Genomic DNA, 26,219 nt, shown 5'->3' with positions numbered 1-26,219 from the left:
AGTTCCTAACCTGAGGCATTACACTAAAAGCAAAACCATGTTTTTAAGGTGATTTTGCTAACCCCACCACATACCTTTAATAATTTGCCCTCGAGGTTGATGTGCTTCCAGGCATTCATGCATGCAATATGACCCCTGGCAATAACTGTAAAGACGGTTTGAAAGTGACCTCAGTGAATTGCAAGCATGTGACTTGGTCTTGTCAGTAAGAAGTGATAATAGTACACACAGTGGCGTTATTTTGACCATGTCCTGAGGAATGTAAGTGACACATGGAATATATTTCATCACGGGGTAGGAAAATGGCAATAGTTCAGGGACAATGAGAAAATACTCCCTAAAACACCAGACAAATTATTGTTTTGAGATTAATATGGCATTTTCTAAACATTTTCTAAACAACTGCTGTATAACAACCTGTTTCTGATAGATGTTGCCATCTGCACACATGAGGAATAAAAATTATTCTTAAGTCACTGTCATAAGACTTGACATGCAGCATGACAGTGACTCATTAACAGACTAAAAGGTATAAACTCCATCCTGATTCTGCCTACCTTTAAATCTGACTATATTTTGATGTTGATCATTTTTTCCCCATGCTGTAATACAGCATTTCTCTTTTGTAGTTGGTAGCTCACCCAAATAATAATAATAATAATAATAATAATAATAATAATGATGTATACAGTGGCGGCACAGTGAGGCACCCGTAAAGCATTGGCCTCACAGTTCTGAGGTTCAGGGTTCCCGGCCCCCCTGTGTAGAGTTTGAATGTTCTCCCCATGCCTGGATGGGTTTTCTCCAGGCACTGTGGTGTCCTTCCACATCCCCAAAACATGCATTCATTGAATACTCTAAATTGCCTCTCGCTGTGATTATGAGTATGAGTGCGGCTGTTGTCTGTCTCCATGTGTCCTGTGATTGGTTGGCAACCAGTTCAGGGTGTACCCTGCCTACTGTCCATTGACAGCTCGGATAGTCTCCAGCAATCCCATAACCCTTGTGAGGATAAGCGGCTCAGAAAATGGATTGATGCATGCAGTACAATAGTTGGGTTATTGCACACAATTGAATTATAGTCACTTGTCATCTGGTTGGTAGATCTGCGCAGCAAAAAATGTTCAGGTTGGGTTTGGGTTATTTAGATTTTTGTTCAGATGTTTCTGTGAAGCAATTATCTTGTTTCCCTATACTTGTTTAAACTGGCTTCACCCGACTGTCCAAAAACATGGATGTTGGAAGACTGTGGGTTCATCGACACGTAACAGTTTTTCAGTGTTTTATAGTTTTGACATTGTGGCCACATCAGCACCAAATTCCCAAATTACTTGAGAGCATCTCTGTTCATGCTGTTTCTCCAGCATTCTGCGTGTGTGTGCGTGTGTCTGCGTGGGGGGCGTGTGTGCGCGTGGGGCCGTGTGTGTGTGTCTGTGTGTGTGCGTGCATGCATGTGATTATATGTGTGTAGTTGTGTCATGAGTGTTTTTTGTAGGAGTTGATGTGTTGTAGTCTAGCAGCTGCAGCTTGTCATCCTAATCGCACTGGATTGCTTTTAAAACACTGTGGGACTCTAAGTCCTCGCCAGACTATTAACACATTTCGTCACGTATGTACTTTAGCCACCCGATCTATCCTTGCTTCTTAACATTTTTTCAGCCTGATTCTATTATTCTGTGTCTTTAGTTTGCCATCTGATCTGGATCCCTGCAACCCCGTGCTCATCTTTTGTGGCCCACCGACAACCTGACCTCCCACTCCGCCAACCTTTCCATACAGGAATCCTGAATCCCTAATCTGGTCGTCTAACTACCTTGGTTCATTTTTGTTTCAATAAATATTCTCTCTCTCGCTCTCGCTCTCTCTCTCTCTCTCTCTCTTCCACTCATCTCCAATTAACACCCCTTTGCCTGTGCACTTGTTCCCAACCAGCACTCATCACTGCCTGTGCACCTGTTCCCAATCGGTTATGTTGCCTCCTATATTTAAAATACAGAATTAGCTTTGTGGCCAATATATTGTCTCTGTTTTCATCCTCAATCCGGCTGTGCAAAGGTGGAATTTTAACATTATGCACCATCTCATCCTGTACTATCTACTTCGTCTTCAGACCAGACTTTTTTTTACTAAACAAAGAGAAATGAATCATCCAGTTTCACCACTTTTTGTTCTATTATTCATATACCCCAGTGTTTGTAATTATGAGTGTATCACTTTAAAATGGAGGGGGGGGGGTGTCAGGTAAACTAGGAAGTAGAGTGTGTGGTCCGGTGCTGCCGAGCAGCAGCTATTTGTGAGCACTGACCTAAAAAAAAATGAGTGGATAGTGCATACACATCTAGCGGTGTGTCAATTGGTTGAAGCCAGTTGGCCAACATCTTGGTACTTGGTAACATGTGGAGGACATGGTTTACAGGTTGGATTATGGCAAGGTTTTTCTCAAAGTTTGCATGTAGAATTAAAATTGGTCGTGTGAGCTTGACATTTTTTCAGTTCTGGAGCATGAAGGATTTTTAATTCGACTTGGTCAGGCAACATAGGCTAAGTGCTAAGGATAGACATATAACATGGTGACAACAAGAAACCTTGCATAATACCTAGGGCCCAATTTTCGTGACATGTTAACTTTTCCCAAAATACCCTGTGAAGCCATTATCCATCCATCCATCCATCCATCCATCCATCCATCCATCCATTTTCTTCTCCATTTATCCTCATGAGGGTCACGGGGAGAGCTGGAGCCTATCCCAGCTGTCAACGGGCAGGAGGCGGGGTACACCCTGAACTGGTTGCTAGCCAATTTTAGGGCACATTGGGACAAACAGCCACACTCACAATCACACCTAGGGTCAATTAGTGTCCAATTAATGTTGCATGTTTTTGGAATGTGGGAGGAAACTGGAGTGCCTGGAGGAAACCCACGCAGGCACGGGAAGAACATGCTAACTCCACACAGGCAGGTCCGGGATTGAGCCCGGGAACTCAGAACTGTGAGGCAAACGCTCTACCAGCTGATCCACCGTGCCACCTCACTATCGTCGTAACATTGCAAAAAACTAAGCATTTTTTGTCATAAAAACATTACATTTTAAGTCAATCAGTTAGATATATTTTTGGAAATATGGACTCGCAATGGGAAAATACATGCTAAACACATTGTTCATTTGTTGTCTCTGTGACGTCCTTTTTCAGACAGAAAATTTAAACTTGTTTCCTCGCATTCGAAAATCAAATTCAATTTGCAGAGTTCTGTATTATGTAATTCATCAAAAATTTCACAGAAAATGTTTGATGAAGTTTGGGAAAATATTTACATCGCATTTTCGCGAAAAACTGTCGGCCTATAAAGATGAAGCAGAGAGTGAACAGTGAACAACAACAACCGTGAACAAAACTTTGTTCATGTGAATTAAGCTTATCAGAAAATAAAAAACCCTTTACGAACAAACTTTAACAGTGTCAAATTAAATCTTTCTAACTTACTTGTGGAATGTTTTTTCACAACCACGAAACTGGCGATTAACGCAGTTAATTGCTCTTGCTGCACAGGTTGGCATGGTTGTTTTGGGAGTATCAAGATGGCAGATATCTGCTTTTGGCGACTTCAGTTTTGGTAGCCAATGAGCCATCCAGTCTTTTTTTTTTTAGATCAGTGTTTGTGAGAGGCAGTATGCTGCCGTGTTTTAAAAAAAAAAGACATCAGGCTGTAGTTCACTGCGCTGGATTTCAAAAATATTTTCAAAAAGTTAATAGAGCGCATTATATTTAGGTACGGATGAAAAATAAAAAAATACGATCACATTTTATAGTCGCATACAGGTACAGAGTGGTAAAAAGAAGGTATGCATAGAAATTTCGATATGATGTTCACTGTTTTAATATATATAACGGTAAGGTGGCCACCAACCTGAACTCTCAACGCTGACCTTCTTGGGGGGGCCTTTGCTTTTTACGATCGTTAGGGTAGCATATTTGTTGCTACTTCACCAAACATCAGAAACGACTGCCTGTGAGTTTGTTTTAACTTAAACGAAGACAAAACAATGTCAACTACAACAGCTATATGTGCAGCCTCTTTTAAAAGAAATGTGTCATCACTCCAGCCGATGACGGTCCCAAACCGGAAGCAAAACAATGTGAGCTGAAACTACGTAGTGCGATCATACAATCATTTAAAAAAAAATAGCGCACACAATTGAAATGCTCGTGTTTTTAAAAGTGCCCATTACACTGATTTCTACGTAGTTTGAGCTCTCATTTTGATACCAACCTGACCATATGAAGATTTTAGCCGAACGGGGACAACAGGCTGCACTGTTAGTACAGTGGACCTTCCCTTCAAAGCGCTGACAGTCACGAGTAATAAAGAGAACCAATACTCTTAGGATTCCTCACAAACGCCATGGATGGCACAGAGGATGATATGCTGTGGCAGGAAGATGGGATCACTGTTCTTGAATGCAGAAGGCATCAGAACTGGACCAGGTCATCAATGATGAGTTCGACAGTGATGCACAAAGGTAGCTACAATGGATATTTTTAGATTGGAGATGAGTCACATGGTTCTTTTGACGTCCTGGCTCAGGATGTGTCATTTAAACTTCACCATACACAAATGTTTTATGCACAAATACACAAATATTTTATGCACAAATATGTAATGGAAAAAAAAAGTTCTAGTTAAACAGTGTAAAATAGTTTAATCATTTAAGACTGTAATATGTGTTATCAACACTATTAATAAAATGTTATGCCATCGTTGAGCATTTATTTTAGTTGCTTTCAGGATTCTGTTCTAACAATTGCAGGGATCAGGACAAGCATGTCCTGTGGCCTGTCCCGAGGTATATATTACCACTGCATCAGCATTATTATTAATGATTGTTGTACAGATGATTTTTTTTAAAAACAATGCAAGTACAAACAATAAAAGTACAAACTTGGAAAAATAGAAATACATATAATTCCTAATATTTTTAGCATATGGATTGCAAATTGGTGGTGCACATTGTTCATTGGTAGGAGGGTTTTCCTGATTTTCTAGATCAACTTTGGGGGTGCGCATTATATTTCAGGACGCATAATACACGAGAAATTACGGTATGCTGTGTAGTGATCAGAATCATCTCTATATGTGCAACATAAGGCCTTTGTCAAATTTTATGCCAACCAGTTTGACAGAACCATTGTCGAATCTCTTTTATCATGTGACTAGTGATCTTCAAGGTGACTCATATTGATCTGCACCTTTCCTTGACACCAGTCTTTATTGTTGGGTTTAAAAGAAAAAAGTTCTAGCTGTCTCTTTCTTTTGTCTTCATCTAATTTCTCCCGCTGCCAAATCATGCATGATATGCATGGATATGATCCAACTGCATGATGTGATGTGTGATGCTGGCATGTACTATGATGGGTCCATGAAATTCTGAAAAACAGGGGAAGTTTCGGGGATGAAAATGGAAACAGTAGCTCACATCCAGTTGCACTATTGCATTTTCAAAAAACATTAGGGTTAAATTAATTCCCTCACGCATATTATTTTATTTAATTGGGAAGTTTTTGATCATTATCAAATGCTTTTCATAATAGTTTGAGGCAGTGCAATTTTTTCTCAATATCATCATTGCTGAATGTCAAGAACGTGTGATCTGAATAATGTAAGTAGCTCTTCTTATTTAACAACATATATGACTGGGGAACATGAAGGTGGTTTGTTTTCCAAACCATAAAAATAGGTAACAGTGTTCCCTACTGTTGATAAACAAAAGTCATTTGTATTGCTCTGGGATTTAATGAGAAATTACCTATTCTACTGTTAAAATATGAGAACATATTGATACTGGCAAGTACAGTACATCACTTCAAAAGAACTGACATGAAGTATTCGTTTAATGCAGATGTTCCATGGAGAGGCATACATTAGGATTAGGAAAGTATGATGTTACTGTATCATGCACGCAGCACTACTTGATGTGTTCATTTTTGCACTAATGCTTTCTCAGACTACAGATATATAATGACAGTAATATTGCTGGCTAAACTATTGAATTCTCAAGTTTTTTAACTTAGACTTGGTCTCGACATAACTGGACCCTCGATTCATATTTTTTGGACCTCACCTTTTTACCACACATTTTTTGTGCTGTTGCTTTTGGGACGGCTTCTTGTATAACAACAGTCTGGAATTAAACTTTCCTTCTAAAACCATGTCCTCGCTTTGGAGTCTTGCATGTGTGTCCTACCCCTTTTCCTTTGCTCGTGACAGATGGTTGGCCACAACTAATTTGTCAGCTTGGGTGGTGTCTACTGTCTTTATTTTTCCAGTCCGTATTTGATACAGATGTTCTGCTACACTATTCCTAGTACCTGGTCATGCCTCTTCATGTATGCCTTGCCTGCCCGCTTATATATCCCTGGTGTGATTTGCTGCTCTTTCTCTGGTGCTTCTTTCCACAGCCTGTACCTGGGGACTTGTCTGATTTGACCCTGGCATCTATTGAATTTCTGTTTATTCTTTAGAGCCCGATCTTGTGCTGTCACAATTGCCCAACCCCCCATGCTGTCTTTCAGTCCATTCTTTTCCAACCGTTGGGATATCAATGTCGGGCACTTCAGCTTGTTGTTGGTACACACCATGGAGGGGCTTGTTTTTCCATGACAGCCCATGTGGCAACTTGTCCTTGCATAGGTTCTGTTGCCTTGCCTGAAACCATGGGGCATTTTAGAGTCTCCAATCAATGCATGCTTTTGGGATGTGGGAGGAAAACTGAGTGCCTCGAGAAAAGACATGCAGCATGGGGAGAACATCCAAACTCCACAGAGGTGGGGCCGGGATTTGACCCCCAGTTTGTTGTGAGCCCAAGCCTCAAACCAGTTGATCCAGCGTGTCGCCAATGCCGTGAAAAAGTATTTTATTTCTATTATTTTGCTGATTTCAGTTATTGCTGTCAAGGGTGATAAAACCCGTTAATTAGGTTTAAGGGGCAATTACTTTTTCACAGAGGGCCACAAAGGTTTGGATTTTTTTGTCTCTTAATGAATTGAATTGTCATTTGAAAACTACATTTTGTATTTCCTTGGGATGTCGCTGAGTTATATTAAACTTGGTTTGATTACTTGAAACGTGATAGATATGCAAAAAATACAGAAATTAGGACTACTTTTTCAAGGCACTCTCTCTCTCTCTCTCTCTCTCTCTCTCTATATATATATATATATATATATATATATAATATATATATATATATATATACACATCCTCCATCCCTTTTCTTAACCGCTTATCCGCACCGTATCCCAGTTGTCAGCGGGCAGGAGGCAGTACACCCTAAACTGTTTGCAGGCCAATCACAGGGCACATAGAAACATAACCATTTACAATCACAATCACACTTAATGGCCATTTATTAATGCATGTATTTGGGATGTGCTAGGAACTGGAAAACCTGGAGAAAATGCACGCAAGCACAGGGAGAAAATGCAAACTCCACACAGGCGGGGCTGAGATTTGAAACCTGGTCCTCAGAACTGTGAGGTTACACACGAACCAGTCCTGTGTGTGTGTTTACCTCTACATTGGGGCTTGGGGATTATTTTGGGCTGATTAAATACATATAGTATGAGTAAATTGTATTCTGCTTCTCAAGTAAACAGGTTGAAAATATGTCTGTTTTTTTCCATTACAAAAAATATATATTCTTCAAGGGCGGCACAGTTGATCAGCTGGAAAACGTCGGTCTTACAGTTGTGAGGTCCTGAGTTCAATCCCAGACCCACCTGTGTGGAGTTTGCACATTCTCCCCGTGCCTGCATGGGTTGTCTCCGTGCACGGCGGTTTCTTCCAACATCCCCAAAACATGCAGCATTAATTGGACACTCTAAATTGCCCCGAGGTGTGATTGGGAGTGCGGCTGTTTGTCTAGATGTGCCCTGCGATTGGCTGGGAACTAGTTCAGGGTGTACCCCGCCTCCTTCCGTTGACGGCTGGAATAGGCTCTCGCACTCCCCGAAACCCTTGTGAGGATAAGCGGCTAAGAAAATGGATGGATGGATATTCTTCAGAGGGTTTGACTCACAAATAAAAAATTACTGCCAGGCCAGTGAAGAGTCATACTACTGTCTATGAAGGACATCTCTTACGTAGTTTTGTCATGCATAAATAATTCTATAATTGGGAGCTTTAGAGTGATAAAATAATAAGTTTGACAATTCTCTCCCCCAGTTTTCTATTGGGAGCTGGGAGCTGGACCCTTGATTATCACAGATACATTGTATGGTATTATCACTTGGTATGCAAGCAAAGATTAATCAGCGTCAGGGATATATTTACACGTGAGGTGTTTCTTGTTTTAAGATCAAGATACACGATGCAAAGGAAATTTCAACATCCATTATGTACTTGTGAGAATCATAAACACTCAGTGAAATAATAAATGCATCAATAAATGCATGAGTATACTTATAGTAGAGGAAGTTCACTGAGCACAGCGTGCAGTCAGATAACAATTTATAGATAACATATTTATAAATGGATATATCTTCATCTGTCTTTCAGTCTTACACACCACTAAACAAGTAAACAGACCATCAATGATCATTGTGATCATGATGCAGGTGTTGAATGTGAGAGAAAAATTTTATACCAAATATGTCACCTAGTGTTCAATTTAAATATCCCTAATAATTTGCCTTGACCAGAGGTCTCTGTGCTGGGGATGTGTCACAGTGTGGAAATGGACTATGGTGAAACATTGAAATGGGTTTCATTTATAGTTTGCTACCTGGGAAGCGATTATCACAAATCACAATACATATTTAGTGTTTGTTATCCCTCTGACAGAAAACTTGTCCTGCTGAGTTCAGTGTATGTTAGGAAAGAGTCAAAGCAGGCGAATACAAGATATGATGGTTTTGAATCAATGCAGGCAAATACAGGATATGATGGTTTTTAATTTGGGTTCCTTGTTTCTGTGAAGACAGACAGTTAGATACATTCACAGACAGACAGAAATACACACACACACACACACACTTTCTCTCCTCTTCATGGGAGTGTGCCACTAAAAATGGAGGCAAGGCTTTTCTGTGCCTGAGGAATCTTCTTGAGATCACTGTGCACTAAGCCTGAAGTTGACCATGGGTGAATTTAAACCTTTCGCCAAGGGTCACTGTACTAATTCTCTTCTGGCCACATGTATTAGTGGGCAAGTAAAAAAGAACAAAGTTGCACCAATGATGAACTATAATGACCAAGTCACAAAGATCTACCCACTACGAAAATGCAAAAAAAACATTTATTTTAAAGTACATTGAGGATTCTTTATCTGTAAATGTATGTTTGTGTGCCTTGTTTAACCACATGAGCCAATATTACACAACATAATTAACTTTAAACATTTTTTGTAGCTATCTGAGGTCACATCGATGATCACTAAACAGCATACGAATGAAAATGCACACCTGGGATGTGTCACTCACATCAGTGGATTCGTCCAACTGCAGTGAGAAACACAATCTCCGATGTCCTTCCACACACCAGCCATGGTTTCACACCGCCGTGTAGCTGTACTCCTTAACAGTTGCAGAGATTTTATTGAAGGTAATATTTCCGCCTTATTTTTTAAAAGATCAGGAGAACGAGTCAGCTATGCCTCTTTTATGTGTGATGTGACAAACCCAGAAATGATGCTTCGGTGGTGGCTTGCACTGTTTAACTATATTGTGTGAAAAGTGAATGCTTTGTGGCCAATTGGGATTTTAGTTCGTTCACTTTTCTCATTCTCAGCTTGCTTATCAGGGAATGTCAGTGTCGTATTTTAAACACTTCGAAAATGCCGTTCGACATTTCACTAACCTGGCAGATGAGGCAAACGCACTTCGAAAATGACATCGTGAAAAAAAGTCCGCCTCACATTTCGTATGAAAGTGATACGTTTTTGTCTTCTTTACTGTAGCATCCATACTCATGTTTGTTAACATTTAACTCTCTGACAGCGTTGTTTGCACATGCACGGTGAGCTTCAGTTAAAAAAAAAAAAAAAAAAAACGGCTGATGTATTTTTTTTTTCTTGGCACGCCATTGCGATCGACCGAAACTGCCCAGTCAATTGCGATCGACACATTGAGCACCCCTGTCCTAAGGTGTGAGTGTGAGTTATCTGTTATCTGTGTCTATGTGTCCTGCGATTGGGTGACAACCAGTTCAGGATGTAAACCACCTTCTTCCTGATAATAGCTGGGATAGGCTCCAGCATTCCAGTGACCCTCATGAGGATAAGTGGTTCAGAAAATGCATGGATGGATGGATGGACGGACAGCCAATTGATTCAACAAAATGTTGTAGAGCTTTAATTAAGGAATTAAGAGTTCATTTAATTTCACAACAAATCACACCTTGAGATCCTCCCATTTCAAAGATATAGTATGAAGAGACTTTTAAGATCTCATCATCATTGATTCGACATTATTGACATCTCAATATTCCTGTTTCTTGCCAACTCTTGTTTTATTTGTATTTTATTGGATTTTCTTTGTCCATCATTAAATTGAAGCCTACCGTATAAGATTTGCCTAGAAATAGTCTTTTGTAATGTACCTGAAAGTGATGCTTGCGTAAAAGTACATGTATATTAACAGAAAAGAATTTAGAAGTTTGCAGTATCTAAAAGTAAAAATCACCTGGGAGAAGATTATTTGAGTAATAATCCTGAAGTATAGTTTCTGAAAATACATATAAACGACAAAAATGACTTTCCTCAATTTCATATGTACTGAAAGTAGATTTTCTTTTTATACATGTAGTTTAATTTTGTGATGTACTTCAAGATCTGTCAAGCTTGATGCTCAGAACGAGGATGACATTGACTCCCTGGTTCACCTCACAACGACATACAGCCATGACATTTGAATGTCATTCGGACTAGATAAGTGCAGGAAAATGATGTCTTGACGAGGGAGGTTGGTAACAACCAAAGAAAGAGAGTAACAACGAAATGCTCGATCCCTGCGGCTGTTCCACATGGGCCTGCACCCCCTCAGTCAACTAAGAGTAGTTCAGGTATCAGTTCTGAAGAGAAACAATGATCAGCCATCAAGCATCAAGTTGTACGCCAAGAATGAGTGTGACATTGACTCCGTGATTCACCTTACATGGACGGACAGCGGCATTAACATTGGAATGTCATTCAGATTAGATAAGTGCAGGCATATGATATTTAAACAAGGGAAGATAATCACAGCTATACCAAATATGGACAGGTATCAAGACGGCAGACCCCACAAACGTGGATAAGAAGAACCAGCACAAGTTCCTCTGGAACCTCCAGATCCAGACGTGTTCAACAAGTACTGCGGCGGCTTTGAACATACCCCTAAAAGCAGCACAGCTCGGCTCTATTATATGCCACCACGGCGCAGAAAATCAGCCACACCGGCTGAGGCACCGCGTTCGGCGGTCAGTGCTTCTGCGAAGGCTGCGCATCGGGCTTTGGGGACGGGGGCAGCTCTGAAGAACCCAGCCGAGAATGCATCACTCAGCAGCGTGTGCGCATAAAGCGCCCCGGCCCGACTGTGTTGCTCAGTACTGCGGCATCTGTGAACAACCCCCTAAAGCAGGACGGCTCTGCTCCGTCATAAGCAAACCCGGCTGGCTGCGATGAGCTGCGATGGCTCATCTCCGCCGCGGAAGTGGATCGATTGGGGATGTGGTTTGGCCGTGATCGCATATCATCTGAATATGGCTCGAAACAATAGTGTAATATTGCCCCGAGGCCTCAAAACAATAGTGTAATATTGCCCCAGTAACTTCATTCGGTTGTGTGGTGTTCTCCTTTTCGAAAGAGCTTCCGTGTCAGACGGGGCGCGTTTGTCTCCCATAGTTAGGGTGCACCATGTGTTTTCATTTGCAAATGTCCGGGTGACGTCACGGACGGAGGACGCAGCCAATATGACGACCACTTGGATATCGTAGAATGACACTTCTGCAACTTTGCACATGGATGACGTGCACTCCACTCACATTTATTTTGTTGCATCGACATTGAAATGAATAATGTTATGTGTATTTTTCATTACTATATCTATTTTAGAATGTTTATAGGGATGACACCTGGGCTTCAAATACATTATAAGTAGGCTGTCAGGGGCATTGCCAAGCCACTGCCCAAGGCGGAGCTTCCTCCGGCAGGAGCAAAACACCTACACTGCATAGACTATAACTAGGCCAGGCATGTAAGCCTTGAGTTTGTCACTCTCATTTACCAGTTCGGTGTCATCAGTGTGAGTATACAAGCCTCTTGTTATATATTATCCGCATTGTCACAGCCAGCATTCCTGAGCCACCACAGTTAAATCAAGTCTTGTTTTTTGCCAAGTAGGAATTTCATGTTTTTGGACCTTCCCTTTTGCCACGTGTTTTTTTACCTCTGCCTTTTTGGAACTGCTTATCCGTGTACGACCTCTACCTGGAATAAAACCACCCTCAACATCGTGTCCCTGCCTCTGCGTCCTGCATTTGGGTCCAGCCTCATGTCGTATGCTCATGACAGTTGGCGACACTGTGGGGCAGCTGTTAAATGTTGGCCTCACAGTTCTGAGGTCCTGGGTTCAATCCCGGCCACGCCTGTGTGGAGTTTGCATGTTCTCCCCATGCCTGTGCGAGTTTTTTCTCCGGGCATTCCCGTTTCCTCCCACATCCCAAAACATGCAGCATTAATTGGATGCTCTAGATTGCCATTAGGTGTGATTGTGAGTGTGAGTGTTGTCTGTCTCTATGTGCTCTGTGATTGGTTGGCAACCAGTTCAGGGTGTACTTCGCCTCCAGCCTAATGATAGATGGGATAACAGCACACCCCCAAGCCTTGTGAGGATAAGCAGGTCAGAAAATGGATGGATTGATATTAAGTATACATCAATCCATGATATTAAGTATACATCAATCCATCCATTTTCTGACCTCACAAGGTCACAGGTGTGTTCATATCTATCTCAGCTGCTTTGGGCAGGTATGAGAATTTTTCTTGAATTCATGGAAGTTTTTTCATCTGAAATTGTCATTTTTGTGAAACGTGTAAATCCGTTGAGAAAATTTGCGGGCGGGGGGTAGGGTATGGTATGGCTAGACGCAGGGCGAGGCTGTGATCAAGACCGGCCGACAAAACCTATCGGCAACGCTTGTCGTGAAATTAGTCACAGCTGTGACAGCAGAAAACGGCATTGCTATCTGTTTACGGCATTGCTGTTTTTGCATTAAAATTGGTGTTTATAATAACAACAACATTCCGATTTCCGGCAGCATTTTGATGGTATTTCGTCGGTATTTTAACTCTGATGTTAACATTTCATAGAGAAGAATTCTGTTTACTACAGCATAGTTATAAATTACAGACATACGTACACACATGTTATCGAGCGGTCTGCATGTTTGCCAGTATGGCGAAAGTCTTGTCGAAAAGATGAAGATCGTGCCAGGGAAATTGATAAAAAACACAGGGTAAAAAACTGTTTCAGATGGGCATAGCTTGAAAAAAGTGTAACCGTGCAGATAGGAACAAAAACTGTATTAACATGTCTAATCAAACACATACAAAAAGTGGACGTTCCCAGAAAAGTGCTGTGCACTCTGTGTTCTGATAGGAGAAAAAAAATATCCAGGAGCATATCCAAAGCAGGATACATAAAGGTAAGTTGGACATAAATTTCTCAAATATTACAGTAAAGAAAATAAGTATTTGAACACCCTGCTATATTGCAAGGTCTTTTTCACTTACAAAGTATGAAGGGGCCTGAAATTTTCATCCCGGGTGCATGTCCACTGTGAGAGTGGTAATCTAAAAAGAAAAATACAGAAATCACAATGTATGAATTTTTCATGATTTATTTGTGTGATAGAGCTGCAAATAAGTATTTGAACCCCTGAGAAAACCGATGTTAATATTTGGTACAGTAGCCTTTGTTTGCAATTACAGACATCAAACGTTTCCTTTAGTTGTTCGCCAGGTTTGCACACACGGCAGGAGGGATTTGGCAACTCCTCCACACAGATCTTCTCTAGATAATTCAGGTTTCTGGGCTGTCGCTGAAAAACACGGAGCTTCAGCTCCCTCCAAAGATTTTTTATTGGGTTTAGGTCTGGAGAATGGTTAGGCCACACCAGAACCTTGACTTGCTTCTTATGGAGCCACTCCTTGGTTTTCCTGGCTGTGTGCTTTGGGTCAGTCATGTTTAAAGACCTAGCCACGACCCATCTTCAATGTTCTGACTGAGGGAAAAAGGTTGTTCCCAAAAATCTCAAAATAAACGGCCGTGATCATCCTCTCCTTAATATAGTGCAGTCATTCTGTACCATGTGCAGAAAAACACCCCAAAATCATTATACTACCACCCCCACGCTGCACAGGAGGGATGGACCTCATCATTCGTCTTCCTCCAAACACGGTTAGTGGATTTGTGACCAAAAAGTTCGATTTTCAAAACCTTCTCCCATGACTCCTCATTATCATCAAAATGGTCATTGGCAAATTTAAGACGGGCCTTGACATGTGCTGGTTTAAGCAGGGGAACCTTTCGTGCCACACATGATTTCAAACCATGATGTCTTAGTGTATTTCCAACAGTCACCTTGGAAACAGTGGTCCTAAACTCTTTTGAGGTCATTGACCAAGTCCTGTCATGTTGTCCTGGGCTGATTCCTCACCTTTATAAGCATCATTGAGACCCCACGAGGTGATATCTTGCATGGGGCTCCACTCCAATTGAGATTGACCGTCATGTTTAGCTTCTTCCATTTTCTAATGATTGCTCCAACAGTGGACCTTTTTTCACCAAGCTGCTTGGCAATTTCTCCGTAGCCCTTTCCAGCTGTGTGAAGTTGTACCATTTTGTCTCTGGTGTCTTTGGACAGCTCTTTGGTTTTGGCCGTTACAAGTTTGAGTCTTACTGATTGTATGGGGTGGACAGGGGTCTTTATTTTCGAAAATGGAAAAGATGGGGGAGAAAAAATATATATTTTGTTTTTATATGATATCTGGAGGAGGACAAACATGACACAAACATTCTCAATATTTTCCAATGCTCTAAGAATGTGTAGAATTAATATTAAATTTCAACATTTCTATCAATGAAGATCTGCGTCATAGCCCGCAGCGCTTGCTTCTTTGAGCTCAACGTCTGAGATGGCTGTTGGTAATAAACTGACAGGTGTGTAATGGGTCATGGATTTAAAAGGGAAAAAGAGAACAATAGTTGAGAACAGTGTATTCAACAGTTCTTGGACCGAATCCTTTGTTTTCACTGACAATGTGGAAGGTTTGCCTATATGTCTGCTTTGTAATAAGAAGTTGTCCAATAATAAAAAGAATAAAGTGAAATTACAGGAGGCATGTTCTAATTTGTTTGTTTAAATCCTCAAAATAAATATGACATAAAAATGTTTATTTTATTTCTACAGTTTTATTGATGCAACAAAACATAACACATCAATAATCGAAGCTAAACTAAAAACACTATTGTAGAGCAGAGTTGTCATGGAGTGCATCATTCAGCAACAGTCTGGGAGTCTTGTTTCAGACGGTCTTTGAGTTAAAGATGCTGGATTTGGAGGTGCTCGGCTATGATGCTTACTTGTGAGCTGCAGTTGTTAGGCAGGTTTAATGTACTGCTAAATTCTCTGAAATGCCTTTGGTGACAGTCTTTGTTCAAGAAATGAACATTGAATTCACAGGGAACAGATCTGGTGGACTTTCATGCAGTCACTACACCAATTATACACTCCCTCAAAATTTGACATCTGTGGATTTGTGGTATGGGATAAAAACTGTGCATTTAAGTGTGGTCTTTTTATCGTTGGAAGCCCTAGACACTCCTGTGCAATAATCATGTTATCTAAACAGCATTTAAATATACCTTTTTCGTACCAAGTTGAGATTACTTACTTTAAAACATATGAACCATTCGAAACACTTTACCCTCAATAAAGGGCAGAAGCTTTTGAAGAAGATTTGTTTTAATGTGCAGAACCCATTAATAAACCAATTTTTCCTTATACTGTAGATATAGTATGTGCTTGCCATTTAAACAGAACATGTTCAGGTAATACAAGGTCTTATTTAAGCAGAAAAGTTCATTTGTAAAAGTTCTTTATGTCACAAAGGACTAAACTGCCTAAAGATTTATTACAGGAAAGATTTCCGAATTTAAGAGTCCTTGGACCTTTTCTGGCCCTCCAACTGCAGAGATGTCATGTAACATCGTATATTAGTGTCAGTGGAAGTTACGGTTGTGGACCTGCAAATTAATCAAAAAGGAGGTGGGGAGTGGGAGCCCCTGTCACACTGCTCCTCCACGCGCAATGTACGCCAGGTTCTGAAGCATACATCAGAGTGAAAGGGACAGGTTGGGGCCATCAGAGCTGGTAACCTCAAGGTGCACAGGGGGAATGGCAGATCTGCTAGTTTGAAGGGTGATTAGGAAAGGTTCTGTGACATTGAGGTGAAGAGAGAAGACGAGTTTCTATCACGTTCACTGGAGCTGCTAGGACCAAATGCTTTGAAATTTCACTCTTCAAACATGCTGAAAGTTCTCAGTGTCCCTACAGAGTGAATCTTTGATGAACATTACAAAAGTAAAAAAATAGGATAGAAGTGACACACAAACAATAAGGAGGCTTACTCTGTCCCATGGCTCTCCATGTGTCATGATTCTGGCAGATGTGCTGTGCTGCTTTTATTGTCATGCTTGCAATATTCATGTTCCATCTATTTGGGACTGTCAAGTCAAAGTTAGCTTGGTCATTTTACTTTCACAAAGCAAAAAAAGACATGCAATATATTTGGGTTGTTGTATAAGAAAAGTGTACAGCTGGATGCAGATCATTATAATTAATTGTTTTATGCTGTAGTTTTGTTAGATTACTTCATTAAAATGCTGTCACATTAAGTTCCTGTAATCAAAATTCAAATCCAGTTTGGGTTGGGTACACGTGCACTTATGTCACACAGGACTAGAATAGAGTGATTTTTCACAGAAGAAATAAATGCATTTTTCAAAATGAATGCATTTCATTTGTAAAATTTTAAAGCATACATTAAGGGTTATTTTGAGTCTGGGTTCTTCCATCGACACACCTGATCACTGACTGACTAAATAAGGGAAACACAATGATAATGTGGTGGCATTCTGACAGCACATAATACTCAACATAATACCAAATAAATTAATATTTTCATATACAACTACCTCACGTTTCTCATTCTGATAGTATATATTATTTTCTACAACCCAGCACTGCTTTTGCCCTCTTTTATTAATGTAGGCTGTGCCATCATGAGTAATGCCACATCTTTTGTCCCCTGAAATCAAAGCACCAAAAACTCGGACCTGTTACTCAGCTCCAAAAGTTACTCACTGCCACTGCAAGCTGTGTTTCTCCTGTGATGGGTGAATGCAGAGGGTAAACATTCTAAAATTTGTTTGGAAAATAAATTAAAAAAAAAGTGAAAATAAAGGCTTATTATTCTTTTGTTGGCAGGACTGTAGGGCAGCTGTAAAGCGTTGGACTCACTGTTCTGAGGACCCGGGTTCAATCCCGGCCCTGCTTGTATGGAGTTTGCATGTTCTCCCCGTGCGTGCGTGGGTTTTCTCTGGGCACTCCAGTTTCCTCCCATATCCCAAAAGCATGCAACATTAATTGGACACTCTAAATTGTCCCTAGGTGTGATTGTGAGTGTGTCTGTTGTCTGTCTCGATGTGCCCTGCGATTGCCGGGAAACCAGTTCAGGGTGTTCCCTGCCTTCTGCTGACAGCTGGGATAGGCTACAGCATTTCCTACGACTCTTGTGAGGATAAGCGGCTAATAAAATGGATTGATGGATATTGTTTTGTTTGTTTTCTTCAAAAATAGTGTATTACACTTTCATAGCTGAAAATTGAATGCCATACTCAGCAAGACAAAACAGAACGATATTAATATGCCTTTTATCTCACATGATACATATGCATTTTTTTACAGGCTTATAATAATTTGTATTGCAAATATTTTATCTGTTGTTTTTGATTTTCATTGTGGAAGCTTTCTGAGATGGAGGGGAGCGCAAGCCTAAGCTGTTGAAATGGTAAACTAACACTGCCACCCTTAGGTCATATGGGAACACAGCACACAGACGACAGCAACCTCCCAATTACAGGTTAGCTCTTAATTATCCCTTTTCGAGTGCTATTTAAAATGCCTTGGTGTTAATGTTGAATTACTTTTTGATTAATCAGTATCCTGCGATCCTTGTGAAGATAAGTGGATGGAAAATGGATGTTAATATTAACACATAAATTATCCAACTGTCACAGAAAAGCACAACCGTGATAATGTCTTCAAGTGAAATGCCATCATGACAACTAAACACTGTTTTTGTTTTTTTCTTCCGCACACAATGTTTACATAACATCCTCAGACAGGACAAGCACGTTATATTACAATACAGTAACACAACTCTCCCCACAATCTTCTAATGTACTGCATCTTATTGCTTAATACAGTGCTTTCTTTCACTTCTCTCTGTCTCTCACACACACACACACACACACACACACACACACACACACACACGCACACGCAGGCACGCACGTGTGTACACGCCCCACACACATTCACACATTCATTCATACAGGTGCAGTTCACTAAAGTAGGATAATGTCAAAAGCTTAATTTAGAGAGGCAGTTCAATTAAATAAGTGAAACTCAGAATTTCACTACACACACAGACTGAGATATTTCATGAAATTGTATGTATGATTTTGCTTGCAGCAAACAATAACCCCAAATTCACCATCTGTATAAACTAGTATATGACGTGGTAAACAATAAAGTAATGATGAAAATGATTTTTAATGATGAAATTAGGGCAGTATTTGCACTGAAAAGTACATTTCCAAGTGTTTAATAAAACTATATAATGTACGAGTAAAATGAAAAACATTTTCTCCCATATTCTAATTAATTTAGTTTTGCACTCAATTAACGGCACAATGACATACAGTATAAGGTTGCAGCTGACCTTAAAGCATTTTGAAAGAAAGATAACAGTTATCGTGCCACGATACCGCTTCTGTTCATGAGGTTCACGCTTGAGCTGGAATGTGGAAGGAAGCCGGAGTACCTTGAGAAAAACCAGCAGAAGCCCGATGAGAAGATACAAAGTCCACACGGGAAGGCTGGAGCTGAGCTTCAAATCACACAACTGTGAGGCAGATGTGCTCCCCACGAGTTTAGTGCACCCAGATCAAAGCAAATGTCACAAAATTACTACTCTACTCATGATGATAGAGGATTTTTATTGTTTTTTTTTGTAACTAGATGCTACATGAACTTCATAAACATTTTACTGTAACCTGGATTGGTGTTATGTGCTTCGTGGAGGCCTGTACAATTTTAGATGTGCATATTGAAAAAATGTAATTCAGTGGTACCCAAAAACACAGAGAAATTGGCCATTAACATTGTGATCCTACTATTATTCAACAAACAGAAAATGTATGTTGTTTACTCTAAACATTTTCAGCAGGGCCATGAAAATCAATTGTTAATAACCAATTACTTATCAATGGCATTTTTATCACCATATCAATGTATATTATAATTTCTGGTTTAAAAATGTAATATTTCAATGGCAATTACATCATTGTTCATTCATTGGGATTTAATAATATGACATTGTAAGTAATGGTTGACATTAAACATCTATTGTTGCTTTGACTGATACTTTTTCCCCACAGTATTGGTCAAACAATTACAGAGTGCTCCTAAATGGTTGTATCTATACGGATGTAGCTCTGACTGCCTTTGATGCACCAAAGCTGCTTTGGTAAGTGGGAAAATCAATCGCCATATTCCCAGTAGCATACAACTTTAACAGATGTCCTTACTGTCACGCAGGACTTTTTGCTTCGATGGATCCTGGCCTAAATTGTGACAGCTAAGGTTGGAATGCTCCTCATGCCTTTGTGGACAAAATTATCTGTCAGGAGTTGTGAAGGTCAGGCCAATTTAAAAATAGTCCTCGTCTGTTTATCTTGATCTTTACTAGCCTTCCCCAAATGTTTTAATCCACACAGTTGGCGCAGCCTCTCCCCCAGGCAGAAACCATGAAAAAGGCCAATACAAAGGATCCTGTATTGTGATAAAGAAAATCAACCCATTTTTATTTTTGAAAATTTTAGGGGCTCAGGTATCATGTGCTGGAAATCTGAATTTCTTTTTCTGTGTGGAATTTTTGGGTTTCCTCTTTTGTTTTGTAAAGGGTCTATCTCACTGGCATGGAGACGAGTGAACTTGAGGGGCACTTGAGTGTCCACAGATTTCTAATACATCGTCAGCTGGGCAGTAATGGCAAATGTTTGAGATTTTTAGGAGATGTTTTAGAAAGTCTCAGAGACATCTCAGAGGCATCATGGATACTAATTCTGTCTGCAACTGGGGAGATTTCTCTGCAAGGTCTGTGCGACATCTCCTAAACTTACGTACAGACGCGCCCACCTCCTTCTTGTTCACTCTAATTACTGTCGATATATATTGCCACGCATGTGGTCGTGTCCTTCGCCAGATCATTGTAGCTTGATGTCACATTCCCACAGTTTCATGGTCATGTCTTTGAGCCTTCGTGCACTGAACTCTGCCTTGTTGATGACCTTGCCTCTTCGCCTTGCGATTCTGACACTGTTGCCAGTTTGGACTGCCTGCCTGTATAGCGCTCTTGGATCAAATAAATATGCTCCCCAAACCGTACCTGGTCTTGTGAGTCGTCTATCTTGGGTTCAGCCTTGAGTTTGGTCATGATAAGGATACTGAGGAGACACTGTAGCGATGGTGACATCTCTGCGACTACTCCAAGATTTCACTGAGATGTTTCAGCGACTTCTGGTCGGTGATTGGTGAGCTACCACCGTGGGGAGAGCACAAGCAAAATTTGGGTCTCCTGAATCACCTGTCATTGCAATGTCTCTGCCAGTGAGATTTAGCCTCTCCTCTCATTTCAGGTCACATGTCTTTCTGCCTAGAGTTGGGAACCTTAGTGTATATACACGCACGTACACACACACACACACCATTGCTCCCACAATTGTACCTTTGATCTATCTATCTATCTATCTATCTATCTATCTATCTATCTATCTATCTATCTATCTATCTATCTATCTATCTATCTATCTATCTATCTATCTATCTATCTATCTATCTATCTATCTATCTATCTATCTATCTATCTATCTATCTATCTACTGAGAATTGTGTGCTTGTTTACATTTAGGGACTTACTGTATTATGTTGGCATTTAAAGTCTGCACTAAGTTGCTGATATAATGTTCCTTCAACTCCCCTCATATTAAGTTGGTTATTGGTACATGTTGATGAGATCTTTGTGAAATTTGTGTAGAATAAATTACCAAGTTATGAATATGGATAAATTGTTTTTTTATTTATTTTTTTGTTGCTGCTGAAAGTAACTGTAGCACCAGTCAAGAATTTGTTTTGTTGAACCTGTTTGAATGCACTTATTTATTTTAATCATTACTATGCTTTCTAACTGTTCTCTGTGTGTGGGAAATGGGGATAGGCTTGCATGCTTCACCTGCCAGCAGGTTGAGGTGGGTTGTAATGCTTATGAAGTTAACTGAAGGAGAAGAAGAAAAGTCAGCGCCGATGAAAGAGAGGCTGGGTGGTGAGTGTTGCTGTGTGTGCACCTGCAAGCTGTTTTTTTTAAATTTTCCTCCTGTGAAGGCAATAAATTAATGTTTTCCCCACACCAACCTTAGGCGTCTGTTGTGAGTGGTGTAACAATTTGGAGGTTCCACCGAGATTAATATTGCTTCACGAAGGATAACTCTCTGATTTTGAAGAAAGGAAATACGTGAAAAGTGGTTCAAAAGATGTCAGAGGACAGAGAAGAGTTCCTGCTGGAAACCGCAAAGAAGTTACTTGAACTATGAAAGAACTTCGAGTATGTGAGTACTGTTCAACTGCTGGGAAAGAGAACAAACTCATACAAGGCAAAAGTCGTAATTGTCAAGTACATTATCAAATTTTGATATAATTTTGATATAATGAGCTGCTGGTGAGAGAGGATGAAAGCTTGTCCATGCTTTTGGAGTTAAACGACACATTGGAAGCTGTGCTTGAGAGTTGGCGGGAGATAGATGCTGCGGGATAGGGGCCACTCATGTCTTCACCTGCTGTCGGTGAGGGTGAACAGGAGGCGATCAAGACAGCGGACATATTGTCGTGAGAGCAGGGAGATGACACTTCACATCCATTGCTGCTACATGGACCGACGGTGCTTGGCAACGGGACACCACGCTGATGCAGAGAATCACTGAGCAGCTGCTGTGCATCTGCTGCCGATAGTGGTTTCTGGAAAGACTTACGAATCAATGGACTTTTAGGTGAGTCAAACTCCACAGAAAATTTGAGCTTCAGCTGCCTTGAGCACCAGAATGAAACTGGTTTTGGAAAGGGTTCTGAGTGCTAGATTGAAATTAAGGAGTTACCTGGAGGGAAAAACAGATCTCACTCTAGCCACTTTGTGATAAATCTTAAGAGCTCATCATGCAGAAAAGGATGCAACAGTCTTGTACCAGCAGCTGACAGAAGCTGTGAAAGGATCTTGTGAAACATCCCTTGATTTCCTTGTACATGTACTTGATCTATGCCAAAAAGTCCTGTTTGCCTCTGAGCGTGCCCAGTCTGGTCTGGAATACAATAAAGAGTTGGTCCATAGTTAATTCTTTCAGTCTGTCATGACTGGGTTCTTAAATGATAATGTAAGAGCAAAGATGAGAATGTATTTACAGAATGAAAACATTAGCAATGAACTGCTGCTTCAAAACATGCAGATTACTCAACATAATGAAAATGAGGGGGCAGAAAAATTAAAGCTAGAAAACAAGGTCATTCACAAAGGACATCTAAGAGTAGTGGAACCAAGTGAGGAGGAAACTAGCCCTCTGAAAACTTAATCCCCAGCTAAATAACCAAACCAGCCAAAGAAAACCCCCTCTTTGCAAAATTAGAGGAAAGTAACATATTAATCAGGGAGCTGACAGGTCAAGTAGCATTGCTTGTAAAATCTGCCAAACATGAGAGAAAAACCACTGATAATCACCTGACAAAGCAAACTGCCGATGTTTCTAAAAGACCCAACAGGTGTTGTGTAGCATGTCAGCAAGATGGAATGAAGTGTGGGGCAAGAAGCCAAAAAACATGTCATGAACACAAAAATGGTAAAAGTAAAGCAGCTTTCGCACCAAGGGAAAATATTTTTCGTTTCTCAAGAGGGTCTGTTGAAATGTAAAACTAACCTGTACTCAAATTGTGCTACCTGATCAGTATACAGAACTGGTGTACAAGGACCTTCACTGTGAAATGGGTCACCTGGTCGTGGAACGGGTTTTGCATTTAGGTAGAAACGGGTTTTATTGGCCTAGGATGCAAAATGATATTGGATTTTCCATCACTCAGGTTTGTAAATGTAGCATCCAGAAAAAAAAAAAAAAAACTTCTGTTCAAAATAGAGCACCCATGTGTCATGTACCTGCAAGAGTGCCCTTTAATATGGTTTCTAGAGAGTATCATCACCTTGAAAAAAGCTGGGGAGGGTATGAGTATATTTTGTTGATCATTGATAACTTCACTAAGTTTGCACAAGCCTACCCAACCAGTAACAAATCAGGCAAAACTGAAGATTTTTGATGATTTTGCTTTAAAATTTGATGTTCCTGCAAAACTACACAACGATCAAGGCAAAAAATTTGAGAATCAGGTGTTCAGGCAGTTACATAGGTGGCATTGCCAACTCAAGAACCAATCCTTACCACCCACATTGGAACCCAGTCGAAAGATTTAATCGTACCCTGTTATCAATGTTGAGCACCTTGGATGAGGATAAAAAAGGAAACTGGAGTGACTATGTGAATAAAGTGGTACATGCCTACAACTGCACAACTAGTGAAGCACCAGGGTTCTGTCTGTTTGTCTGCTTTTTGGAAGACATCAGCGTTTGCCTATTGATCTAATTTTTACTTGTGGCGGCACAGTGGATCAGCTGGAAAACGTTGACCTCACAGTTCTGAGCTTACGGGTTCCATCCCGGACCCGCCTGTGTGGATTTTGCATGTTCTCCCCGTGCCTGCGTGGATTTTCTCTGGGCACTCTGGTTTCCTCCCGCATCCCAAAAACTTGCAACATTAATTGGACACTCTAAATTGCTCCTCGGTCTGATTGTGAGTGCAGCTCTTTGTCTCTATCTCCCCTGTGATTGGCTGGCAACCAGTTCAGGGTGCACCGTGTTTCCTGCCCGTTGACAGCTGGGATAGGCTCCAGCACACCTGTGACCCTCGTGAGGATAAGCGGCTCAGAAAATGGATGGATGGATGGATGGATGTTATACTTGAGGGAAAAGTACTGTGCCAACCAATTGTGAGTTCCTTTATATGAAGAAGTCAATGACGTTCCAGGGGACCAAATGGACTGTTGTATGTTGTTTATTGGAAAGGAGGAACAATACATTAGAGAAAGTTTCACAAGCTGTGCAGTGAAGTGTCTGCCTGGACAAGGAAGTGCTGTCAATCTTATACTCTGAGTAGGGTGTGGAGTGGAATGTTCCAGAAAGTTGTATTCCTTATAAGGCAAACAACCGATTTTACAAGATTCAGAAACAAGACCAGACAAATATTTTATGCTTGCAAATATGCACAGTGTTTTCCGATATTTAGTTCCAGGCTAGATCCCTTACATCTATCTTTATTTATACATGCAGCATTTTTCTGTTTATGAAAATACAACAAGACAAAATGTGGCACAAACTGCACCTGCGAAAATGAGGTATTAAAAAGATAAATTCAGTCACATTTTCATACAATTGTAACACAGTATAGTAGAAATACACTCTAAAACAGCACGCGTCAAGTTATTAGCTATGCACACTAGATGCTTGTTTCTTCTGCCTTGTGACAAAGTCCTGGATGATTAGATAATTGTTTAACTTTTGAGCAAACTAACTTAATAACCTAAAATAGTTTGGGTATGTTTTAGCTTGCTGAGCACACCTTCACTGGATGTATTAAATGTACACAGAGCAACGTATCCCAAAAACATGCAACATTAATTGGACACTCTAACTTGCCCCTAGGTGTGATTGTGAGTGCGGCTGTTTGTTTCCATGTGCCATGAAATTGGCTGGTAATCATTTTGGGGTGTACCCTGCCTCCTGCCCCTTGACAGCTGGGATAGGCTCCAGCACTCCCGCGACCCTTGTGAGTTATTTATTAAACCAGTGACGGCAACAGTGTCTGCGTTCTACGGAGTGTGGAGGTTAAGATGCCACTGGTGGACGCAAGGAGAGGACACAGATTGGAAAAAAATCTGGAAAAATCTACACTGCCTTCTCAACAAAATAGGTGATCTTCCGATGATCCATCGCCCTTTGCTTCACGGAGAATTGGCTGTTCGAATGAATCCCCAATAGAGCTACCCGGCTTCCTTATTCACAAGTCGGATAGCATCGCAGAGTTGGCTAGAAAACAAAAGGCGGTGGAATATGCTTCTATATCAGTGCAAGGTTCACGGGCATCACACAGCTCAGCACACATTGCAGCCTTCTGTATGACTCACTGTTCCTGAACTGTTCGCCGTTCTATTCACCACGTTATTGTGCCTCCTTTATTCTCATTGGTGTGTATGAGTTAGCATGAATGCAGCACTGCTATCTCTGACCAAAGAAGTAAACGAGATTGAGAAAAAACACCCAGATTCACCTCTCTTCATCCTCTGGGATTTTAACAAAACTATACTCAACCACAAACTCCTGCAGCACATAGAATGTCCGACAAGGGAATATAACACTTTGGACCACTGATATACCACATTAAAAAATGCATATGGTGCCATCCCCCACGCTGCCCTAGGCTCCTCTGATTACTGCTTAATCTACTGAGTACCTTATAGACGGGCAGAATTTAAGTGTGCAAAGCATTTGGTATAATCAGGGAAAAAGTGGTCCAACAAAGCAACGTTAGAAGTTCAAGGTTGTTTTGACTGCACAGACTGCAGTGTCTTTGAAAATTCGGTGAGCAGCCTAGATGAATCCACGGATGCTGTTGCTTTTGTCAAGTTCAACAACAACAAGCCATGGTTGACAGCCAGACTTGGGTATCTCCGCCAGGCTCAAGAGGTCACATAT

General features: G+C 40.7%; 1 long non-coding RNA gene across 1 annotated transcript; it reads left to right on the top strand.

Annotated features, from left to right (window-relative positions):
• Positions 1–3,912: 3,912 nt before the first annotated feature.
• LOC133503560 (uncharacterized) lies at positions 3,913–17,743 on the top strand. Its single transcript, XR_009795765.1, has 3 exons — positions 3,913–4,520; positions 17,358–17,446; positions 17,525–17,743. It is a non-coding gene; the product is annotated as an uncharacterized LOC133503560 (long non-coding RNA).
• Positions 17,744–26,219: the final 8,476 nt, after the last annotated feature.

Source organism: Syngnathoides biaculeatus, chromosome 7 (genome assembly GCF_019802595.1).
Source record: "Syngnathoides biaculeatus isolate LvHL_M chromosome 7, ASM1980259v1, whole genome shotgun sequence".
Taxonomy (NCBI): Eukaryota; Metazoa; Chordata; class Actinopteri; order Syngnathiformes; family Syngnathidae; genus Syngnathoides; species Syngnathoides biaculeatus.
The sequence above is the reverse complement of the archived record's forward strand: the minus strand, read 5'-3'. Positions and strand labels throughout refer to the sequence as shown.